This window comes from Canis lupus, chromosome 8 (genome assembly GCF_011100685.1).
Source record: "Canis lupus familiaris isolate Mischka breed German Shepherd chromosome 8, alternate assembly UU_Cfam_GSD_1.0, whole genome shotgun sequence".
Taxonomy (NCBI): domain Eukaryota; kingdom Metazoa; phylum Chordata; class Mammalia; order Carnivora; family Canidae; genus Canis; species Canis lupus.
This window is the reverse complement of record NC_049229.1, coordinates 59055366-59069807: the sequence shown is the minus strand read 5'-3', so window position 1 is coordinate 59069807 and position 14442 is coordinate 59055366. Positions and strand designations below refer to the sequence as shown.

Genomic DNA, 14442 nt, shown 5'->3' with positions numbered 1-14442 from the left:
AGAGTCTTGTTGATGAAATCTAAGTGGAAGCCTCTTGGTCCTTCTTGGAAGGCCACCAGACCTAAGAAGGGTATTCCTTTATACTCTCTACCTTCTATTTTCCTGCTGACTGGATTCCAAATGCAATGGCTGGAGTCTCTGCAGCCATTGTGGACTATGAGGTAATTTGGATAACAGAAAGCATGGGTGTAGAAGTGGAAAACTGTAAGAAGTCTAAGCCCTTAAGGGACTCTGTGGAGCCACCAAAACAGCCTTGGACTTCCTCTCTCAGAATGCTCTGACATGAGAGACTAAAGTCTTGCCTGTTTAAAGTGTTGCAAAAAGGTCTCTATTGCTACAGGCTGAAAGCAGCATCTAACTAATATAAACCCTGCCTTCTAATTTCTTTGTCTTTGTTGCCTAGAAGTGTACATTGACTTCAAAAAATAGCCTTAAAGTCATAGCTCCTTTCTTCTCCCTATTATCCATTTCCCACAGGGACTGACCTGTCCCAAACCTCTTCTCTGAAGTGATACAAATAGGATATATAGTTGATGAGGGGATCCCTGGGTGGCTCAGTGGTTTAGCGCCTGCCTTTGACCCAGGGTGTGATCCTGGAGTCCTGGGATCGAGTCCCACGTTCGGCTCCCTGCATGGAGCCTGCTTCTCCCTCTGCCTGTGTCTCTGCCTCTCTCTCTGTGTGTCTCTCATGAATAAATAAATAAAATCTTAAAAAAAAAAAAAGGATACATAGTTGACTTTTCTAGTGCTTAGAAATGCATGCTGTGCCCTCCTTAGAATCTTTGCTTTCTCCCCTATGTGGCAGTATTTTCAGATGCTCTTCATACAACTTTTTTTAATCATGCTTCATATTCTAATTGAGCTGACAATCTGAAAAAAAACAAAAGAAAAAAAAAGAAACAAAAAACCCCAAACAAAACAAAAAGCAATTTTTAAGACTAACCATGAGAAGCAACTAAAAGTACAGTCCTTAAAAGCACAGCTTTTATTCAGATAGACCTGGATTTGATTTTGAGTTTTTCAGGCAGTGTGAAGGAATTATGCTCCATAAACTTTCCAAGTCTCAGATCTTCACCTCTACAATGTGGGCCACTCTTGTTGCACTTGGAGAGTGGTGATGAAAACTTGACTGAGTTAATGATTGTAGAGCTCCAAGAGAGTACCTGGCACTTCAATGCACTCAGTACATCAGGACAGTTATTATTATTATTATTATTATTATTATTATTATTATTATTATGTGTACTGGTGATAATATTGCCAATAAAGAAGTCTAATTAGTGATCCAGCTAAGATTGTCCATAAAATGATGATTCATGGGTAGAAAAGTCTTAAGAAATGGAGCAAACAGAATGTGAACATTTTCTTACAAGCATACCTTTTGAAAAGTTAGAGAAATTGAAATTCAAGCTCAAGTTAGAACCTAAGAGTCATAGACATTCCTCCATTTTGCTTTTCCGATATGCACAGTTTCAGATTGATTTATATAAGGTGAGAAGAGAAATGGTCTTGAAAAACTTATAAAAGGCAACAAAGCAACAAAGAGATCAATAGACTTAGAGAGATCGAGGATGATTAAAAGGGCATAGAAATGTAGCTGAAATGATGTGAACCTGAATTACTGAGGAGAAAAGAGAACATTATGGTTTTGTTTGACTTATTAAAATGAAATGAAGCTAGAGGGAGGGGCTCAGCTGCACCACCTCAACCTCCAGCGGATATAACAAAAATCTTAACTCTATCAAAAAGGATGAGCAAATCAAATAGAGATAGGTGGTCTAAGATGGCTTTAAAATCAAATAGCCAACATTCCAAAGGAAAGAAATAGAAAAGATTTCTCAAAATTACTTTTAAAACCTGCTGAAGGGCACCTAGGTGGCTCAGTTGGTTAAGTGTCTACCTTCAGCTCAGGTCATGATCATTGTTGGGGGGAGGGGGCGGTCCCTGCTCAGTGGGGAGCCTGCTTCTCCTTCTCCCTCTGCTCTTCCCCCTATTTGTGCTCTCTCTCTCCCAAATAAATAAATAAATAAATAATCTTTAATTAAAAAAAAAAAACCTACTAAAGATACACTTAAATGAGTACATCTTAAGTATTATAACCAGAGTAATTTCAGAAAGGAAGGCTTCTATTTCCAAAACTGCTGGAGGCATTTTGGGTTCCCGGGTCTATCCTGATTTGGGATGTCATTATCATGACATGTCCAATGCTCAACTCATTTCCATCCCTTCTTTATTTTCTCGTGATAATGGATCTGGGGATTCCCAGAGAAAAGGATCACAGTTTGAACATCCGAGATAATAAGGATCTGAGAAGTGCTTTCCAGGGAGGTGTGGCTTCTGTTCAAGCCATTCCAGGTTCTCCTACACTAGCAACCACCGTGATTATGACTGGCAAATATCTTGGCAGAGTTTGGCAGAGAGGTATTTGTTTTGCTTTGCTTTTGTTTTGGAAAGAACATTTCATTGGTAGCATTGTATACTTCTGTTTGAAGACATAGGTTGTCTCATTTCTTTTTTTGTTATGTTAAGATTCCCTGATGCTGGGCAGCCCTGGTGGCTCAGCGGTTCAGCGCCTCCTTAGACCCGGGGAGTGATCCTGGAGTCCCAGGATCGAGTCCCACGTCGGACTCCCTGCCTGGAGCCTGCTTCTCTCTCTGCCGGTGTCTCTGCCTCTCTCTCTCTCTCTCTCTGTATGTCTCTCATTAATAAATAAATAAAATCTTAAAAAAAGAGAGAGAGAGAGATTACCTGATGCTTAGGCCTAAATTCATTAGCCCATGAGGGTGCACAAAATAGTAATATTCTCATCCTTTCATTTCTTCTTTATCTATTAACTGGAACATTTCTATAGAGAGACACTGTTTCATCAATTATGGAGTACACTGTGGTTCTTTCAAATAGGATAGGCAAGAGAAATGCTTGGTATTTTTAAATTTCCCACTTTTCAAAACAAGGGCTCCCCCCCCCACCATTGTATCTTTTGCCTATTTTTTTATTGGCATACTATCTTTTTCTTCCTGATTTTTAGAAATTTTTATATATTAAGATATCATCCCTTTGATGTAAGATGCAAATAATTTTTACTTGCTTTGTCACTTATCTTTCATCATGCACTTAAAAAATATAGTAAAAAGCGTTTATTTTTTCTTTTATTTCTTCTGGAACTGAAGTCATAGTTAGGAAACCTTCCCTCTTCCCAGAGCATAAAGAAATTCACTCACATTTTATTTTAGTGTTTGCATAGCTTTTTTTCTTCTTTCTCAATTTAAATCTCTGAGCCATTTGAAATTTATTTGGATATACTTTGTGCGGGAGTATCAAATTTTTTCCTATTTAAATAACAATGTCTCAAGCACATTTATTTTTAAAGTCTATGTGATGGCATTTTACAAAGTCTCAGCAATATTTCGCTAATTATATAAATTGATGAACTGAATCATCCCTGTTTGCTACCTCAAATTCTCTTATCCTGCTTAAATTGAATTCATATAAATAAAGGATAAATTGGACAAATCAGTTGGAAGAGCATTATCTTGAATCGTTAGCTAAACAAGCTTTCTCTAAAAAAGAATTTAAAAAATTTAAATGCTAGGAAACATCGAACTACACTGTCTTATTTCTTTTTCATAGGATCTCTGTAATTGTTTTTATTTGCTTCACTTTATATATATGAAGAAGCTGGGTCTCATTGAAACTTCCCCAATGTCACACTGCATTAGAGCTGGGCCATTTGAACTCCAATAATGGTACCTTGACAGTTGTTGGGGCAGTGTTTATTTATTCACCATTTTTTGATCTAACATCAACAAGAAACATTGCTCTGAGGATTCTATCCCAATTTTGGGTGTCATTAGCGTGAGAAAATAAAGAAGGGATGGATATAAGTTTAGCATTGGACACTTTGAATGTGATGTTCTTGTGGAACAACCATGCAAAGAAAACCCACCGGGGCCTAGCACAAGGCTTATGGAACATATGGTTGGCATGGTTTATTTTTCTGAATTTCCATCATGCCACTTAACAGTTTTAAAATTTGTCTTTATATAATGAACATTAGATGAATCGTGGTAACTAAATGTACACAATACTCCAAAAAAGTAATTTTTAGCATTGTCTGTATTATATGCTTCTTACAGTCTAGACTCCCATCAATTGGCAAAGGTTGCCAATGCTTATGAGAGAGGAGGAGGGAGGGAGACACCAATTAAGGGCAAGATAATGTTTCAGGTTTAAGTTACTTTTGAGTGAATAGATTAATTGGGTTGTTTATACAACCAGTTTAAAGATTATATTTTCTATTAAGGTTTCTTTAGACTTATAGTTGTGTGCAGAAAGAAATTTCTATTCATTATTACATGGGTAGTTAGGAGGAACCCCCGCTTTACATGCATTCTTTGGGGGTCCCTCTGATTCTAGTGTCATGGAGTTGTTCAGGCTTGATTTCTAGTTTTTCTGTACTTTACCCACTCTGGTACTACTGGTAAAATATTATCATTTGGAGTATCCCATTGGACAGTAATGAAATCTTTGGTTTCCACCTTATTTTTAACTTTGGGATGTTCCTGGATATGGCAGTCATGAATGCACATCTCTTAAGGTTACTGGTTCTTTTAGGATCTCTATGGAGGCCTGGTGAATCTTCGCTGCTTTCTCTGCACCACCAGAGAATATCTAAGACTCTGGGAGGCTTTCCTCTGGGACAGTCATGGGTTCATCTTCTTCAAATAGTTCAATCTCTTACAGAACCATGCTGAAAAATTCCCAGAGATATAACTGAAAAACACCCTCATCATTTGGATTCCCTCTCAACTTACTTGAGGTTTTTAATCTTCCCAAAGATCCCCCCACTTCCTCACCCACCATACACCCACACCATCTTCCAACCACATCCAGTCTAGAACAGGGCTCAAAGAGATGAGGGAACTAGAGACCAGAAAAACCCTTACAACATCTTGAAACTATTATCTTTCCTCAAGACTCTGGCCTCCACCCCCACCAAAAAAAGCTTCTACTTTCCCTTCCTGAACAGTGAGAACCACTGGTTTGCAGCTTTCTCCCTTCTTCACTGGCTGGCTTTGTTTGGGAGATACAATCCGCCCCTTCCTCATGTTACTAACTTATTACTAAACTCATGGTTTCATAATAGTGATGCCTACATGCATAAAATAAAACAAAGGAGGAGTGCCTGGCTGGCTCAGTCAGTTAAGCGTCTGATTCCAGTTCAAGTCATGATCCCAGGGTCCTAGGACCAAGCCTTGCATTGGGCTCCCTGCTAATGGGAGTCTATTTCTCCCACTCCCCTGCATATAGTGTCTCTGTCTTGCTCACTCACTCTTTCTCATAAATAAGTAAATAAATAAATAAATAAATAAATAAATAAATAAATAAAATCTTAAAAAAATAAAACAAACGCAAAAAAAAGTGATAGATAAATAGGTAATAGCATGAGATATATAATAATTGATAGATACATAGATAAGATGGATAAATCACAAGATAGATAAATAGGTAAAGATAGATAAATCACCAAGTATTTTAAAGAGTATTATCCCCACTATATAGCTGAAGTACTCAAATATTTAGAATAAGGTCAGAAAAAATTGAAAAACAAGTCTAAAGGTCAGGAGGAAAAAGAGGGAGTAATAACGTAGACAAATAATTGGAGACCAGAGAAATGAGAGGGAAACCAGAAAGCAATGGTGTCCTAGAATACAGGGAATTAAGTATTGGAGAAGAGGGAAATGACAAATACCATTAAATGTTTCAGAAGGTCTAGCTCCCTTGCAGCCTTCCGCTTGCGTAGGAAAGTAAAGTGGGTTAAATGTGTCTGCTTCCTAGAACATCTGGGCTTAGAAGCCGAATTAAGAGGTGATCTTACTATGCCATAGCACTGTGTATGTTCCAAAAAAATCCCAACTAGACCTCAGGAGATATGGTTTTAGTTCAAACTTTTTACACTAACTGTGTGGACTTGGGAAACCCCTTGGTCTATTGGTGCTTCCTTTGTCCAAAGAGAGGATTGGTGTGATGGTTTCTCAATGTTTTGGTTCTGAAAACCTGCAAATCTAAAGTGACACATTTCTCAAGGGCTCCTGGAAGAAAAATGCTGTTGTCGCAGTACCAGATTGTTTGCTCATCCTTTTCTTCTTTATTTCCTAAATTAAGGACACTTCTATTGCTAGTAAAAGCCAAATGACAAAAGTATTTATAGAATGCCAACTATACACTTGGAAGCACACTAGTTGTTTTATAAAGTCGATTCCATTTGTAGGTCTATGAGTCCTGATATTTTTGCACACAGATTTAATTTAAGAGCAAGAAAATTAATTAGAAAACTCATTGTGACCAAGTTCTCATATGTATGCTCAGGCATACATCAGGTCCAAACACAGGAAGGTAGCATTTTCTAACAGTTTCTTGTTTGTATTGTTCCTTTTGGATTTTTTTTTCTCATCTATCTATCACCATCAATATGATGGTTTGGGTATTTTTTTCTTTAGCCTGTGGGTTTTATATCCAAATAAATTCATTTTGAAAGGAAATCTTCCTTCATGATATTAATATACACCCATCCTACTTTCCATAAGGGCAACAGAGCTGAAACAGGTGAAATACACATATTAACATACAAAATATGCTAGAAATATTATCAAAGTACAGTAATGTAATTAAACTCCAGCTAGATTCTACTCACCTGCCCTCTTTTCATTTGCAAAAGGGTTGAGTGCTGAGCCTAGTTTTAAGGAGAATCCTGGTAAGCCAGTTTAGAGGCAATCCCTCTGACCTTGGTAGCCAGTCAAGCTTCTCTTTCCCCACATCAACTGAGTTCCTCTTAATGATTTTCTACTCTTTCCTTTCACCCTGCCATTAGCTACAAATCCCCAGCTGTCTCAGCTATATTCCAATGTGAGTTCAATCTTTTTCCCCTATTGCAATAATCTTGAATAAAATTGTTCTTGCTTGTTTTTTTTTTTTAAAGGTAAGTGTTGGAGAAGTGTTTTAGAATAGCACCAGCTGAGGTTTTCTTCCTAATGTAGTGGAAAGGATTACAAAAGGTAAAATACACTATGTTGCATGTTACCTGACGCCTTGTTCACAGACCACTGAGTACCACCTGTTCTAACAGTGGGACATATCCCACCCGTGTTGGGCTGTTTATGCACCACCCCCTGTCTACTCCTGTGGTGGTGAATTCCCAGCCCCTCCTGACTTGTCTTCAGAGGCTACCAATGGCAGAAACCTTGTCTGAGGCTGAAGGCTGAACTAGCTGGACCTGCAGTAGCTGTGCTTTCCTAGTGCCTGCCACGAGGGAGTGGGTCATACTGTTAGGAACTCTGAGAGTTAACACCCATTGGGAAGACTTTGAACATTGAGAGGTAGCTGCCAAGAAAGGGGGAGGAGGAAGGAAGGAAGAAAGGGAGAGAGAGGAAGAGAAGAAGAAGAAGAAGAAGAAGAAGAAGAAGAAGAAGAAGAAGAAGAAGAAGAAGAAGAAGAAGAAGAAGAAGAAGAAAGGAGGAGGAGAAAGAGGAAGGAAGGAAGGAAGGAAGGAAGGAAGGAAGGAAGGAAGGAAGGAAGGAAGGAAGGAAGGAAAGTCACCAGATATATAGAGGAAGTTCTGAGGCACCTCTCTGGAGTCATCTTACAGAACCAAATAACCAGTCATAGTTGTTTTCTATTGGAAGGCTGGGGCCACTTTGATAAGGGGCCACCTGTACTTGCTTTTCCTCTTTCCTGATCTCATCTTACTCTCCTTTCTCCCCACTCTGGCTGTCTTGGGTTTGCATCTCTCAATAAAGGGTTTACCCATTGATCTTTATCTCAGCATTATTTTTCTGGATTATTTCCCATTCTTAGGGGCCCAAAGAGCCATCACATGGTTATGGGAAAATTAATGTACAATTGGTGTTACCAGGATTTCACAAGTCAGTATCACTTGGTCAATACAGTGAAGAGGAAAGTAGTGCAATTTCCACTGCAGGTCATTTATGATCACTACATGCTCCTGCTTCTCTATGTTCCACAGTGAGTTCTATAAGAGAAAAGGATCTCTCTGTCTTCACATCCATATGACCAAAGGTTGGCACAGCACCTGGTACACAGAGATATTTGTTGCATGAATGAACCGTCAGAGTTGTCTACCTGCAGGGGTAGATCACTCCATTCTACTCGTACTACCTGTTGATGGGTTCTCTTTACCATGGTGTTGTTTGTCTCTAGGAGGTGATTCCTAGACCACCAGGATGGCTCATCCACACTTCCCCAGCAGGGCTTTGACTCACTCTCCTCTGTTTTCAACTGGGTTGTTTTTGGAGCTGAAGGATGAGGTTGGAAAGATCTACCCATTTGTGTTTCTCTCTAAGAGACATTGATCTTTTCCTTTTAATCTGAGTCCTGCCCAACTACATCCCTTTCTACAAGCAGACTTGGTTCAAGAATCACGTTTGCCTTCCCTACACTTCAAATTTCAGTGTTGAACTTGTTGTAGGACACCAGCCTTACACAACATTTTTACAATATTCAAATGCAAACCCAAGTTTTCAGATGATTTATAATGCTATTTGTTTGTCAAGGTAATAGAATTCCAAATGCTTAGATAATTTTAACGTTTTAGCAATTTACAGGAACTGTGGCCAGAATTTATATCTTTGTATAGAAATAAAAATTGCAGGCATTATAAACCATTATGAAGCTCTGCCAGATTACTTTTTTCTAAAAATATTGTTTGTCCAATGCATGGTCCCAAATGATTTCCCTCCTTGTAAAAGATAACATTCATTCCAAGATATAAAAATGGAGACCTTTTAACATGCCAGGCATTTTGCTAGAAGCTAGGAATACAAAGGTAGACGAATCAGTCCTTGCCTTCATCTAGCTTTTATTCTAGTAAGGGAAGTAGACTTGAAAGAATACGTTTGATATAATGAAAGCAAGCTTTCTGTCATCAGTTGGGCCTGGGTGTTGTGGGAGTGCATGAATTAAAAAGTTAAATGGTAGAGGAAGATAGAAGTTCCTGGAGGATGACAAGATTATGAGGTAGCCAGGTGGAAAACAGGATAGGTTGAACATACACAGGGAGAACATGAACAAAGGCCCAGAGGAATGAAATAGCATGATGATGGAAAAACAGCTATTATTTGCTATGGCTAAAGTGTAAAGACCAAAGAATGGAGAGGTATGAGAAATGCAGAAGTTTGTTTACCATGGAAGAACTTGCATTTGAGGATAAGCAGTGTAGGTATTATCTTGAAAGATATGGCTGAAATTGTCTAAGTGTAGATTATGGTAAAAGATAAAGTAGAACGGTGAGCAGAGACTATACCATGGGCCTCTTTTTTGTGCCCTAAATATTGAACTTAGTCCTCTCAGAAGTAGTCATCCATTGAAAGTTTTGAAGTACACAAACATGGCAGATGTTTATGTTTTTAGACAGATGACTCTGGCCACCCAAAAGAGGATTGGTTGGAGGAAAAAAAGAGCCAAAACATAATACCAGTTAGAAGGCTATTTTTAAAAGTCATGTGAAATAATTTGATTATGGTAAGGATTTTAAAAATAAAACATTGTTACATGAAAATCTTCACATGTATTCTTTATTTGGGAGGTAAAAAGTGTACTTGTACATAATTCACATTATTCAGTCTTCTGCTTATAAAATAGATAATCGTTCCTCATTCCTCTGTTCCAATATGCCTCATCCCTAATTGTTCCAAAAAATTCTGCAATAAACTATTTGTTTTTTATTAAATAAAATTTAAGATTAGGGTTCTTTTGCATGAGATTAAATTTATATGTATTTGGGGGATATTTTTGGAGAGAACATTATTTACAGTGTCACAGTTTATACTGATTGTTTTAAACCATAGCTCCAATCTGTGATTTCTCAGAGTATTTTGGAACCCAACCAGTTTTCTGGTATTATAGAATTTGCAGTGTAATCTATTTTCCAAATATTAAAATTCTCTCTCTTGTTTTGTAATTAAGAACATTTCAGATAGTGCCAAAAATTAACAATCCCTTTTCATAGAATTCAACAAAACATTTCAAATTTTAAATTGCTAAATTTATTTCAGTTTCTATGACTTCTGCCATTTAGAAACAGATACAAGGAAAAGAAAAGGGTTTGTCATTTGAGTTTTGTCCTTGAGATGATTACTTCAATTCCTCATAGTGCTTGCAAGACAAAATCTAACATTCCTGAAATAGCATTGTTTTCAAGTATTACCTTGCCTTCCTGTATAGTTTATGACATCAGTATTTGGGGATTGTGTGGCCTCCTTGCAGAGACTAACTTACTGCCCAGCTCAAAACTGTGTATAGCAATAGAGTGCCAGGCTTGCCAATACTAATACTTAGGCATCGATGAAATTTGGTAAGAAAAGAAAAATCATCTTCGGTGCCTGTTATTGCATTTTCTGGAAAGATCTCTTGCAATTTATATTAAGTCAGAAGTAAAGGTTTCTGAAAATATCCTATTGACCTACTTTGAGTAAAGGGATCTAAAAATATGACAAAATCTTTGTCAGCCAGATGTATGTTCACAGTTGAAATCATGGAGCTTTTGTAAACAATCTAAATTGCTGAAGAATAGATTTTCTCAAGATTTTCCAAGGCATATCATTGCAATTATAACCAGGAAAAAATTGTAAAACTTCTGTATTTAGAAGTTGGCTTTCGGGATCCCTGGGTGGTGCAGCGGTTTAGCGCCTGCCTTTGGCCCAGGGCGCGATCCTAGAGACCCGGGATCGAATCCCACGTCAGGCTCCCGGTGCATGGAGCCTGCTTCTCCCTCTGCCTGTGTCTCTGCCTCTCTCTCTCTCTCTGTGACTATCATAAATAAATAAAAATTTAAAAAAAAAACTTAACATAAAAAAAAAGAAGTTGGCTTTCATTTTTAATTGTTGTAATAGCCAAAATTCTTTTTAAGATAAGGGGCAGTAATTATTGTTTACTTCTTATAGGAATGTCCCAACTCTTTCAAAAGATGGCACATATTTTTATCATGGTGGAGAAACCAGGAACCAAACATGGCAAGTGAAAGGAAATATACTAAAGGAACAGCTCCCCAAATTTTACGTTATGGGAAGGAAAATGAATTTTGTTGTTTAAATTTTCCTTGTTCATAATGAGAATTCCTATGTCAAAAGGAATTGCTAACCACAAACAAACAAAACAAAACAAAACATAACCTTTCCAAGGGAAATTTTTGCATTAAGTCACAAATCAATGTCTATGATGTTTAATTTGGAATGTTTGCTTTGTTCAGCCAGTATGGCTGATCACTGAAGCATGAGCATAAGATTGATGCCTCATTCGACTTGTGATTCCCATTGCATCCTAGGAGATACTGGTTATGCTATTCTAATTCTGATGAGAGAGCAGATGCTATGTCATGGATATTTCTACAAGTCTGCATAGCTTTATTCTAAATTTGGGAAAAACCATTCCAAGTCATAGATAACAAGTATAATGAAATGAATACAAAAAATAATAAATGGGCATTTATTATATTTACAAGTCCAGAAACCATTGTTTCAACATTTTCCTCCACCATGGCACATGTTAAAATTATTTCATGTGACATATTCCTAAGTTTTCATAATTATAAATCTAATTCATAAACTATAAGAGTTCTAGAACATTTCTGACAGTTACCCATGTTCAACCCACTACTATGAAAGCCAGTATTTCCTGACTCATACGAAAACTGTTTATGCATAAAGCATAGAAAAACAAGACCATCAAAACAGATGCTGAGTCCCTGCTGAGATTCTCCATGGTTGGGCAGTGAGTAGGAAAAATGCAAGGTTTATTATTAGTAATTTGTCACTGAGAATGGTTGCAACAACAACTCACATAATTAGTACATAATTTACCTCAAATGTAACTCTCTTGCTTTTCCATAATGGAGAGAGAGGGAATTGCATACTACCAGGGAAAGGTCAGGGGCAGTTGGGGAACAATTATGAAACAGAAGTCATGAATTTACCTTTATGTAGTGATACCAGAACCCAGACCTTTTCAAGAGAGAAAATAGGGGCATCATGGTGGCACAGTTGGTTAAGCATCCAACTCTTGGTTTCAGGTCAAGTCGGGATTTTAGGGTCATGGGGTCATGCCCCACATCAAGTCCTTATTGGGATTCATGCTCAGTCTGGATTCTACTGTGTATTTTCTCTCCCCCTCTCTCTGCCCCTCCTATTCAGGCTCTCTCTCTCTCTCTCTCTCTCTCTATCTCTATCTCTATGTTTATCTCTATCTCTATCTCTATATCTCTCTCTCTTTTAAATAAGTAAATTAAATAAATAAATAAATAGATTTTTTTTTTTTTAAGAGAGAGAGAGAGCAAATAAAGCCCTACCATTCATTACCCTGTGCAGGTCATTGATGAGCCACGTCACCCACAATCATGTGGATATAACTTGAGAATACATTAGATTAAGGTTTTCTTTTCAATCTGCTCATAGCTGAACACCTCATATGAGACTAGGCCCTGTGTGAGCTGAATAGCACCTTGAAAAGCTATTCTGTTACAGCTTTTAAGAAGAGACTAACAAATACAGTAAAATTAAGAGAAAGTATAGTGTGCTTAAAGTATCAAGTGCATCGTCCTGCCAGTAGCAAAAGGCCATCAGAAGTGTGGAAGGATAAATGCAGGTCCAAAGAATTGTAGGAACTGGAATTGTAGCTTTCCTTATTAAGATTTAGAAGGAGGAGTAGGATTTGGTGGATTGAGAGGTTATGATGGAGAACATCACAAGAAAATCTAGAAGTAGTTTTTATAAAAGCAGAAAGGTTGGAATGACACAGAATTTGGGGAATAGTGAGGCACCTGATTACCTGAAGCAATGGCTTTGGGTGGAAGATGGGCCTCCAAACCGGTGCAGCAGATTTCAAAAAATAGTCTTATTTTGGAAAAAATATCTTAGAAGCATTCTATCTCTGTATCTCTGTCTTGCTGTCTTCTATCATCTATCTATCTATCCATCTATCATCTACCTATCATCACCCCATCTATCATCTATCTTCTATTTATCATCTATCTGTATTACCTGTCTTCTATCCGTCTATTCCTCTACCTATCATATAACTGACTTTATTAATATTTTGTTTAATCACAGAAAGAAAAAATTCAAGATATAAATAAGATAAAAAGGCAACAACCTATGAAGTGTCCCCAAGAACAAACATTTGTAATTTTTTCACTTACAAATGCAGAGTCACTCACTTCTGAGATTATGCAGTTAGCCATTCCCAGCCACAGATGTAAAAGCCCAGGAGGAAGTTGGGTGAAAATAAAAGCCCCAATGACATACATGAGTTCCAGTGAGAACCACAGGGTAAAAGCCTGCAGAAAAGAAGCCCAAATACAAATCCCATGAGGTTGAAAGGCTTGCAGTCTAAGTTGTGTTCTAAGAAACATCCCAGGAGGGCATACCATGTGAAAACCAATCCCAGGAAATAATCACCAGACATGGAAATTCCTGCAGATTAATTGGGCAAATTCATGCCAATGAGTGAAGTTATTGCCTTTGCCAACTTTGAAGCAAATGATTAATGAGGAGTTTCATGTATATTCTTTAAAGGTTCCCATTCTATCATTAACAAGGAAAGAGAAACGGATTGAAGAGCTTTTAACTACCAGCCCAGTGAGAAGAATTCCAGGTGTTAATATGATGTAGAATCTTAACATTGCTTAATTCAGTCCACCAAATCAAAGCCAGAAATAAAGTCCCAAAGAAATATTGACTATGAAGCCTTCATGAGTAAAAGGTGGCATTTCAGAGAGGTTGGGTTTTCAAATGGTGCTCTCTGGCAGATCTGTTGGCACACCAAAATGGTAATGTGAGGGTCCATGGGAGTAGGGGCTAAAACTCTCCCTTAGTGAATCAGAGAAATAAGCTCTCTGACTCAGACATCAGGAGGAAAACATTTACCTGCAATATTTTCCTTCTCAAGGAGTCCCAACTCGTCAGCAACTCTGAATCAGAACTGGGAGGGGAGGGAACCCCACTCTGTGGTCAAATGGAGCCATGGGGTAATTTCAGTTCATCCTGAGGTTGGTATTGACTAGAGAGTTAGGTCACCCCTCTCTGTTTATGTTTCCTTTTTTCACCATCCTTTTTTGGTTTAGACAAAAAAAGATTTCAAACCTTGAATATAATGGCTTGATAAATGAAACATCCTAATCTGTGTGCATGCATGTGTGTGTGTGTGTGTGTGTGTGTAATATTAAAAATCATCATGAAAGTCACCATTGGATTTTTTTTTCTTTAGTTTCATCTGGTCGTTTTCTGCTGGAGATAAGTGAAGCTATAGAAAGCCTCGTGCTTGAAAGATCACTATCAAGCTGTGAGTCTGGGAGCTCTCTGTCCAGAATCATTTATTCTCTGTAGGCCTTAATGACAAACACAGTCCCCTGAGCATTCTCTGAAGCTACTGCTG

At 37.8% G+C, this 14442-nt stretch overlaps 1 long non-coding RNA gene across 1 annotated transcript in view; it reads right to left on the bottom strand.

Annotated features, from left to right (window-relative positions):
* Positions 1–13390, bottom strand: part of LOC111097236 — a 59638-nt gene extending 46248 nt beyond the window's left edge. The window contains exon 1 of the long non-coding RNA XR_005362932.1: positions 13208–13390. This is a non-coding gene — a long non-coding RNA (uncharacterized LOC111097236). The remainder of the gene's footprint in view (positions 1–13207) is intronic.
* Between the last annotated feature and the right edge of the window lie 1052 nt (positions 13391–14442).